This window comes from Sarcophilus harrisii, chromosome 4, assembly GCF_902635505.1.
Source record: "Sarcophilus harrisii chromosome 4, mSarHar1.11, whole genome shotgun sequence".
In the NCBI taxonomy this organism is placed as follows: domain Eukaryota; kingdom Metazoa; phylum Chordata; class Mammalia; order Dasyuromorphia; family Dasyuridae; genus Sarcophilus; species Sarcophilus harrisii.
The window spans coordinates 290,751,946-290,762,683 of record NC_045429.1 but is presented as its reverse complement, the minus strand read 5'-3'; positions in this window follow the sequence as shown (position 1 = coordinate 290,762,683).

Below are 10,738 nucleotides of genomic sequence, written 5' to 3'. Positions count from 1 at the left end.
AATTTAATTTTAGGAAATTAATGAAAATCTATTTTTTCTCCCTCAGATCCCAGTTTGAGTACATTATCCTTTACACCACATCGTCTCTCAATGTATTCTGGGTTGAGGGAACAGAACTGCAACTTGAAGGCAGACATGGCTATAAGGTGGTAGTAACTTGAAGCTTCAAGGAAAATGACACCCCTGAACAGTAGGAAAAAGAGCCAGATAGTATCTCAAAAATGATATAGCCCTGGGTGATCATGAGTTAAGTTTTCTGAGAACTCCAGGAGGAGTCCCTCCTGGCCTGTTTCCAGTTAACCATGTATGTAACTCAGCTCTGAAATGACTTGGTGCTTTTGTATAGTGCAGCAAATCCTGAATGATCTTTCCTGAATGATTCTCTTGCCCCCAAATAGAAAAAAGATGTGTGTAGTGCTATATTAAAAGAGTAAGCCAGTTTGCAGCTGATTCTTTCCTCAACCCCTCCTCCCCCCATGAAGTGAGCAGTTTTTTGTTTTGTTTTGTTTTTTCCCCCTACTAGATATCCTGTGAGATTGTGAGCTGCTCATCTGGTAGCCTCTCACCTGCCAACACATGGCCAGACAAGCCCTGGCCTTGCAGCCCCTGGCTGACTTTGTCTGCCTTGTGTTTTCTTCCCTGACCTGAGATGACTGAATATATGGTCCTTATGTCTACCCTTGGAGGTAGTCTTGTGAGTTCAAGAGATTGGGCTACTCTGATTAGAGGTACTCTGTACCTTGATTGGATCAGAGAGAGTTTCTGCAATGGACAAGGGAAGAACTCAAGCCCTGGAAGACACGGACTTGGAGAGTTATATGGTTAGAGCTATTGTTTGTCCTTCCTTCTCCAAGAGAACCATGATATCAGGAAGGTGGGGTCATGACATGCAAGTGAATTGGCTTTACGGAAGGGAGGGCTGGGCAAAGTCACATGCCTCACTTTCCCCTCCAGAACCATCTGGATCCGGTGGCAAGACATAGATCAAGATGACTAGAGATGGCCCTGAATGCAATGGGAGACAAGCTAAGACCTTCAACAGACTTCAGTTAGAAGCCATACCCATTCAATGATTAAGGTTGGGTAGCAATTGAGGCAATGTGTTACAGGAGCCACCTGCTAATGGCTGCTAGGAATCTAATTCTGACAGCAGAACAGATCCCTTCATGCGAGAGGATAACAATGTAAGGAGACTGAGAGGCAATTGCATTCTCTGACATCTCTTCTCTTCTCTCTTGCCTCTGATTTATTTTATTCCCAATCCACCAGCAACATCTACATCAGTAGAAGCTGATTTGCAATTCCTTCAAGTGTGTTATGATTCACAACTGTGGGGACTTTTGGAGAACTGATTCACCTATTATATCTGAGGGAAAGAAGTGAGGGGGATGAACATAGTGTGTATCTTACTCTCATCAAAATTAGCTTAAAGAGAAAAATATAAGACATATTTGATTTACAGAGAAACTTCTCCCACCTCAGTTGAAAAGTGGGAGGGGAAAGTGAAAAGGGAAGGAGTAAGCTAAGCAGAAGGGAATACAGAAATTGTGAGGAAAAGGGGTAAGAAAGGGGGAGGAACTTTAAGGTAGGGGGAGGAATCCTACAAAGGGAGGGCTGTGAGAGGTAGGTGGTGCTCACAAGTTTAATACTAGGGAGGGGGGTAAAGGGAAAGGAAAGAAGAAAAGTATAAGCAGGGATTAACAAGATGGCAAGTAATATAGAATTAGTAATTTTAACCATAAATGTGAATAGGGTAAACTCCCCCATAAAGTGGAAGTGGATAGGACACTGGATTAAAAGCCAGAATCCTACAATATGTTGTTTACAGGAAATACACTTGAAGTAGGGAGATACATATAGAGTCAAGGTAAAAAGCTGGAGCAGAATCTACTGTGCTTCAGGTGGGGAAAAAAAAAGCAGCGGTAGCCATCCTAATCTCAGATCAAACAAAAGCAAAAATTGATCTAATTAAAAGAGATAAGGGCACTATATCTTGCTAAAGGGTAGCATAGATAATGAAGCAATATCAGTATTAAACATATATGTACCAAGTGGTATAGCATCTAAATTCTTAAAAGAGAAATTAAGAGAGCTGCAAGAAGAAAAAGACAGCAAAACTATAATAGTGGGAGATCTCAACCATGAACTCTCAGAATTAGCTAAATCAAACCACAAAGTAAGAAATCAAAGAGATAAATAGAATACTAGAAAAGTTAGGTATGATAGATCTTTAGAGAAAACTAAATGGAGACAGAAAGGAGTACACTTTCTTCTCAGCAGTTTCTGGAACTTATACAAAAATTGACCATATATTGGGACATAAAAGCCTCAAATTCAAATGCAGAAAGGCAGAAATAGTAAATGCATCCTTTTCAAACCACGATGCAATGAAAATTACATTCAATAAAAAGTCAGGGGAAAATAGACCAAAAAATGGAAACTAAATAATCTCATACTAAAGAATAGCAAATCATAGACATAATTTCACCCAAGAAAATGACAATGAGACGTCATACCAAAATGTGTGGGATGCAGCCAAAGTGGTAATAAGGGGAAATTTTATATCTCTAGAAAGAGAAAAGCAATGAATTGGGCTTGCAACTAAAAAAGCTAAAGGAACTAAAGGAACAAATTAAAACAAATTAAAAACCCCCAGTCAAACACTAAACTTGAAATTCTAAAAATAAAAGGAGAGATTAATAAAATTGAAAGTAAAAAAAACTATTGAATTAATAAAACTAAGAGTTGGTTCTATGAAAAAAACCAACAAAATAGATAAACCCTTGGTAAATTTGATTAGAAAAAGATAAGAGGAAAATAAAATTGTTAGTTTTAAAAATGAAAAGAGAGAACTTTCCACTAATGAAAAGGAAATTAGAGCAATAATTAGGATTTACTTTGCCCAAATTTATACCAATAAATTTGATAACTTGAATGAAATGGAAGTTCAAAAATATAGGTTGCCCAGATTAACAGAGAAAAAAGTAAATTGGTTAAATAGTCCCATTTTAGAAAAAGAAACAGAACAAGCTATTAATCAACTCCCTAAGAAAAAATCTCCAGGACCAGATGGATTTACATGTGAATTCTACCAAACATTTAAAGAACAATTAACTTCAATGCTATATAAATTATTTGAAAAAATAGGGATTGAAGGAGTCCTACCAAATTCCTTTTATGACACAGACATGGCACTGATACTTAAACCAGATAGGACAAAAACAGAGAAAGAAAATTATTGACCAATCTCCCTAATGAACATTGATGTAAAAATCTTGAATAAAATATTAGCAAAAAGATTACAATCACCCCCAGGATAATGCATCATGACCAAGTAGGATTTATACCAGGAATGCAGGACTGGTTCAATATTAGGAAAACTATTAACATAATTGACTATATCAATGACTTAATTAACAAAAACCATAAAGATCATCTCAATAGTTGCAGAAAAAGCATTTGATAAAATCCAACATCCATTCCTATTAAAAAAACACTACAGATTATAGGAATAAATGGACTTTTCCTTAAAATAGTAGCATCCATTTAAAGCCATCAGTAAACATCATATGTCATGGTCACAAACTGGAACCATTCCCAATAAAGTCAGGAGTGAAACAAGGTCACCCACTATCACCGTTACTATTCAATATTGTATTAGAAATGCTAGCTTCTGCAATAAGAGATGAAAAAGAGATTAAAGAAATTAAAGTAGGTAATGAGGAAACCAAATTATCACTCTTTGCAAATGATATGAGGGTATACTTTGAGAACCCCAGAGATTCTATAAAAAGCTATTAGAAATAATCCACAACTTTAGCAAAGTTGCAGGATACAAAATCCACATAAATCCTCAGCATTTTTATACATCACTAACAAAATCCAACAGCAAGAGATACAAAGAGAATTCTATTTAAAATAACTGGCGATAGTATGAAATATTTGAGAATCTATCTGCCAAGGGAAAGTCCAGAACTATATGAGCAAAATTACAAAACACTTTTCACACAAATGTCAGATGTAAACAACTAGAAAAATACTAAGTGCTCTCATATAGGTCAAGAGAATAAAATAAAGATGACAATATTACCTAAACTAATCTATTTACTGCTATACCAATCAGACTCCTCAAAAACTATTTTAATGACCTAGAAAAAATAATAGAATTCATCTGGAAGAACAAAAGGTCAAGAATTTCAAGGGAACTAATGAAAAAAAAATCAAATGAAGGTGGCCTAGCTTGTACCTGATCTAAAACTATATTATAAAGCAGTGCTCACCAAAACCATTTGGTATTGGCTAAGAAATAGACTAGTTGATCAGTGGAATAGGTTAGGTTCACAGGACAAAATAGTCAATAACTATAGCAATCTAGTGTTTGAGAAACTCAAAGATCCCAACTTTTGGGATAAGAATTCACTATTTGACAAAAACTGCTAGGAAAACTGGAAATTAGTATGGCAGAAACTAGGCATGGACCCACACTTAACACCATACATCAAGATAATGATTTAGGCATAAAGAATGAGATTATAAATAAATTAGAGGAACATAGGATAGTTTACCTCTCAGACTTGTGGAGAAGGAAGGAATTTGTGACCAAAGAAGAACTAGAGATTAATGATCTTTATTGATCACAAAATAGAAAATTTTGATTATATCAAATTATAAAGCTTTTTGTACAAACAAAACTAATGCAGACAAGATCAGAAGGGAAGCAATAAACTGGGAAAACATTTTTACAGTTGAAGGTTCTGATAAGGGCCTCATTTCCAAAATATATAGAGAATTGACTCTAATTTACAAGAAATCAAGCCATTCTCTAATTGATAAATGGTCAAAGGATATGAACAGACAATTTTCGGATGATGAAATTGAAACTATTTCTAGCCATATGAAAGGGTGTTCCAAATTACTACTGGTCAGAGAAATGCAAATTAAGACAACTCTGAGATACCACTACACACCTGTCAGATTAGCTAAGATGACAGGAAAAGATGATGAATGTTGGAGGGCATGCAGGAAAACTGGGACACTGATACATTGTTGGTGGAGTTGTGAACAAATCCAACCATTCTGGAGAACAATTTGGAACTATACTCAAAAAGTTGTCAAACTGTGCATACCCTTTGATCCAGAAGTGTTACTACTTATATCCCAAAGAGATATTAAAGAAGGGAAAGGGCCCCGTATGTGCAAAAATGTTTGTGGCAGTCATTTTCATAGTGGCTAGAAACTGGAAATTGAATGGATGTTCATCAATTGGAAAATGGTTGGGTAAATTGTGGTATATGAATGTTATGGAATCTGAAAGAAATGACCAGCAGGATGAATACAGAGAGGCTTGGAAAGACTTACATGAACTGATGCTGAGTGAAATGAGCAGAGTCAGGAGATCATTATACACTTCAACAACAGTACTGTATGAGGATGTATTCTGATGGAAGTGGATATCTTCAACAAAGAGAAGATCTAATTCAGTACCAATTGATCAATGATGGACAGAATCAGCTACACCCAGAGAAGGAACATTGGGAAATGAATGGGAAAAAATACCTGTATTTTTGTTTTTCTTCCCAGGTTATTTTTACCTTCTGAATCCAATTCTTCTTGTGCAACAAGAGAACTGTACAGATCTGCACACATATATTGTATCTAGGCTATACTTTAACATGTATAAGACTGCCTGCCATCTAGGGGAGGGAGTAGAGGGAGGGAAGGGAAAAGTTGAAACAGAAGTAAGTGCAAGGGACAGTGTTGTAAAAAATTACCCATGCATGTGTTCTGTCAATAAAAAAGCTATAATTAAAAAAAAAAAAAAAGACAACTCTGAGGTATCACTACACATTTCTCAGATTGGCTAAAATGACAGAAAAAGATAATGACGAATGTTGAAGGGGATGTGGGAAAACTGGGACATTGATACATTGTTGGTGGAGTTGTGAACTGATCCAACCATTCTGGAGAGCAATCTGGACTTATGCCCAAAAAGTTATCAAACTGTGCATACCCTTTGATCCAGCAGTGTTTCTACTGGGCTTCATAAAGGAGGGAAAGAGACCTACATGTGCAAAAATCTTTGTAGTGGCAAGAAACTGGAAATTGAGTGGATGCCCATCAGATGGGGAATGGCTGAATAAATTATGAAATATGAAAGTTATGAAATATTATTGTTCTGTAAGAAATGCTCAGCAGGATGATTTCAGAAAGGCCTAGACAGACTTACATGAACTGATGCTAAGTGAAATGAGCAACATCAGGAGATCATTATACATGCTAACAGTAAGATAATGTGATGACCAATTCTGATGAACAAGGCTCTCATCAATAATTAGGTGATTCAGAGTAGTTCCAATGGTCTTGTGGTGAATAAAGCTATCAGTACCAAGGGAGAGGACAGTGGGAACTGAATATCAACTACAACATGGTATTTTCATTCTTTTTTGTTGTTTGCTTGCATTTTGCTTTCTCGGGTTTTTTTCCCTTTTAGATCTGATTTTTCTTGTGCAACATGATATTTGTGGAAATATGTATAGAAGAATTGCACATGTTTAATGTATTGAATCACTTGTCAACTTGGGGAGGGGTAGGGAAAATTAGAATTAGGGTTTTTCAGAGATGAATATCAAAAATTATCCATGTATATATATATTGAAAATAAAAAGCTATAATTTAAAAAAAAGAAAAAAGTATGATTAGTAATCATTGATCTTAGACAAAATCAAATGTAAAGATTCAATCAAGAGAGAAATCTACATTATATTTCAGCCATACTAACATTGTTTTAGATGCATGTTTACATATGGGTAGATGCCTGGTGAGATATACATGTCTGAGCTATGTGGATATGTATGCAAGTAATCATATGTTTATGTGGGCAGGTGGGTATAAATATATATGTAAATATATATATATATGTGGGTGGGAATAGGGTGTCTGTGTGGGTCTATGTATATGTACATATCTATATATGTATATATAAGTATATCTGTGCTTAACTACACTCTATTTCATGACAAGTGGGGCGATGAAAGGGGAAAAAAATAAAGTAAAAAAAAATTTGCAGCAGGAAACAAAATTACAACCTACAAGGAAGAAAGATGAACATTAATGAATATAATTTCTTCTACTGCTATATATCCTTTCTTGAAGTGGAAATTAGTATATATTTTGAATCCTCCTTGATGTTATGCTGGGCACACAACAATGTTCTGTTTTGTTTTGTTTTTCTTTTTATTTTCTGTCTTTTTTTCTATTCAGTTTTCAAAAAAGAAAAACAAGTTGCTGAGTGAAGTGTTATGCTTTTCTATAATGAATGCTTGTGAGTCTTATGCATGTATTAAGCATTTCTTTTCTGTAGAGGAAATAGATAGTAATCCCATATGTGATCCATATTCTTACTCCTTTAGGGGGTTCCTTAGACACGAGCTAAATCTAAGTTTTAAGTAAATTTTCTCCAGAGCCCAGGAGTAGAGTTAAAATAAACCAAAGAATTTGAAAAAAAAAAGAGATTTGTCCAAGACTGAACCTGATCACTGAGCTGAGTGAATGTCCAAAACTGAGAGGAATGCCTTAGAAGAAAGGGAGAGAGTACAGCACCTCAGTTCCTTGAGCTCAGCAGTTCTAATTGTTACTCTCATTATTGTTTCATCTTAGTTGTGGTTTGGATGAACATAAAAGTATTGGTTATATTAATAAGAGAAATACAGTTTTTTTTATGTGAGATGTCAATCTTGAGAACAGAAATAGGAATCAGGAATCTTGATTATCCTGTACCTCAAACACAATAGAAATGACCTTTCAACTAAGTCTCCCTTAATTGATGAAGGAACATAGCCATCAAGATATTTTCAGAAAATAGCAACAATTGTCTATTATAATTGTGGACCACTTGGTCATAAATATGTTACATGCAGAAAAAAGGAGAATTGTCACTTGATTTGGTATAGAAAATTCAAAGCCAATGTTAGTTTCCAAAGAGTGAAACAGGATTATGAAGTTTTGAGAAAGGAAAAAAAAAAAAAACAAAAAAACAAAAAAACTTTGTTCATGAAATATTTGGAAAAAAATTGAAAATCTTGGAAATTCTTATCTATAAAATATCTGAATTGAAGAAATAATTTGAAAATGATATGTACAAAACTCCAAATGCTACCTGGAAGTCATTTCAAGAATAAGAATTGGAGGCATTAAAATTGAGATTCTCTGTGGAGGCATAAACCAAGTGATAGAAGAGGCTACCAAACAGAGACCAAAAACTATTAACTAGACAAGACTCTTGAAAAATCAATATGTTCCAGAATCGATAAAGAGAACTAATATGAAAAGATATTGTGGGAGTAAACCCAAAAACAGTTTCTAGAACTGAGGAAGACTCTAATTCAAATGACAATGATTTAATTGTACTTTGGTACCAAGCAGTAGTTCAGGTACTTACATTAGCTATTTTTCAAACAAAAGAGAAGGGGATAAGGAGACAGAAAGGAGGAAAATCAAAGAGGAATAAAAGTTCAAGGGATGATGAGGGAGCAATTGCATTTTATAATGATATATGTATATTTATATACACACATATATGTATGTGTAAATAACCAGTTATAGAGAGAGAACAGATTCATTAGTAGAGGATCATAATAAATAACTTGTTATCTAAGACCATCATATAATATTGATATAAAACTACTAGAAATGTAGAAACTAAGAGAAGAGGAAGAAATATTATCATTTAAGATATGTGAAAACCATAAGTATAATATTACATAATTCTGTAGCAAATTTTTGACATATACTGCTTTACACTTACCTTCTGACATATTTTATGCCATTTGTTAAGACTGTCATATTGGTTGATCAAAAGACAGAGGAATAATCTTTATTTATTAGCAACTATATAAATGTGACTCTGAAGAAACACAGTTACAAAGGCACCGAGGAGAATTTTTAAGAGCTGAGACATGATAGGAAAATCTCTTCATTTCCATATAGATGTTAATATGATTTTAAAAGGTAAAACTAAGAAAATGGGAAATCATATGAATATTTGGTGATGGAGATAGGATTTTAAAAGGATTATAAATTTGACAGGGGGGAATTTGAAGCTTTGTGACATTTTAAGGGAAAGGTGAGTCACTGAGAATCATGAGGCTCTCATTTTTTTGTTTTTTGTTTTCCCCAGAAAGGGTAGCAGACATTATGCTGGGTAACAAAATAAGAAAAGGTAACTAAAGAGTTGAAGACCAGCAGGGGAATCTGGAAAACTTTGATGTGGCACTTAAAAATTATTCCTGATTCTTTGGAGCTCATTGGCAAAGTGCTGCAATAAATTCAGACATTTATTACTCTTTGCTGCCATCTTTGGCTTAGGAAGGAAAAGCAGGAATTTTGTAACTGCTACAGTATCCTGTTAAGAGTAAGCCTTCTATAATGCTGAGAGAGCTGGACTCTGATAAAATGTTATGGTGTCTGGATCAGTGAGTGTATTGCTCTGAGAACCAGTTTGATGAATTTAACAATTATTTGTCTTAAAGACACAAGGCAAATTCACATTAAGAGTTATTCACATTAAGAGTTGCCATTTTCTAAATGCCCTTTTAAGAGTTGATAATTGAAAGAGTTTATAAAAATTATATATTTGAAAAGGGTGGAAGAGAAAAATTCTCCCCCTAAAAAGTGGGAAAGTTAAATAGCAGGGAGTGAGCCAGTTTTTTTAGTTGTTTTTTTTAAACCTTTATACACACACACACACACACACACACACACACATGTTGTTTTTTTTTTTTTTTTTTTTGCAGAAGCAATTGAGGTTAAATGACTTGCCCAGGGTCATACAGCCAGGAAGTATTAAATGTCTAGGACTAAATTTGAACTCAGGTCCTCCTGACTTAAGGGCCAGTGCTCTATATACTGTGCCATCTAGCTGCCCCTAAAGATAATTTTCAACATTCATTTTAGAAGAGATTTTGAGTTCCAGTTTTTTCTCCCTCCTTCCCTTCCTTCCCTCCTTCCTCTCCAAGACAGCAAACAATCTGATATTTTAAATATATTTCCACATTAGTCATGTTGTAAAAGAAGAATCAGAACAAAAGAAAATGGGCATCCCCATACTTTCCAATTCCTTACCACCACAAAAAGCTGCAATAAATATTGTAATGCTGGAGAAAATGAGACAAGATAGACATTTGAGCGTATTTAACAATTTATTTAAAAGGGAGAGATTTACTGGGACCAAATGGATTCATTGTTTGGTCCCAGGACTGAATGTGATTATCATCTCCAAGAATCCAGCAAACAATGTAAATTCCCAATGACATATACATGTGGCTCAGACTCAGGGAGTAGACTGAGGCAGGGCGGAGTCAGGGTGCTGAGAGTGGGAATGGGACTCTGACAGGGTGGGGTGAGCCATTGGAGATGGGATGACATAATGGGGGGAGGAACCCTGGAGATGGGGAGAGGCATCATGATAAGACAGTATCTGATATTCTGATAGCTTGGGATGTGTGACAGAAGAAGCGACCACTAAAACAGAGACCAAAAACTATTGTCTAGACAAGACTCTTGGAAAATCAATATGTTCCAGAATCAATAGTTATTCTGATATTCTGATAGCTTGGGATAGGGATAGGTATTCTGATATTCTAAAATACAAGATCTTTTATCCTTATCAAATATTCTGATTAAGAGGGAGGGGTGGTTTTGCAAGATTGAGTAGAACAATTATAAACTGAGGCAGAACAAT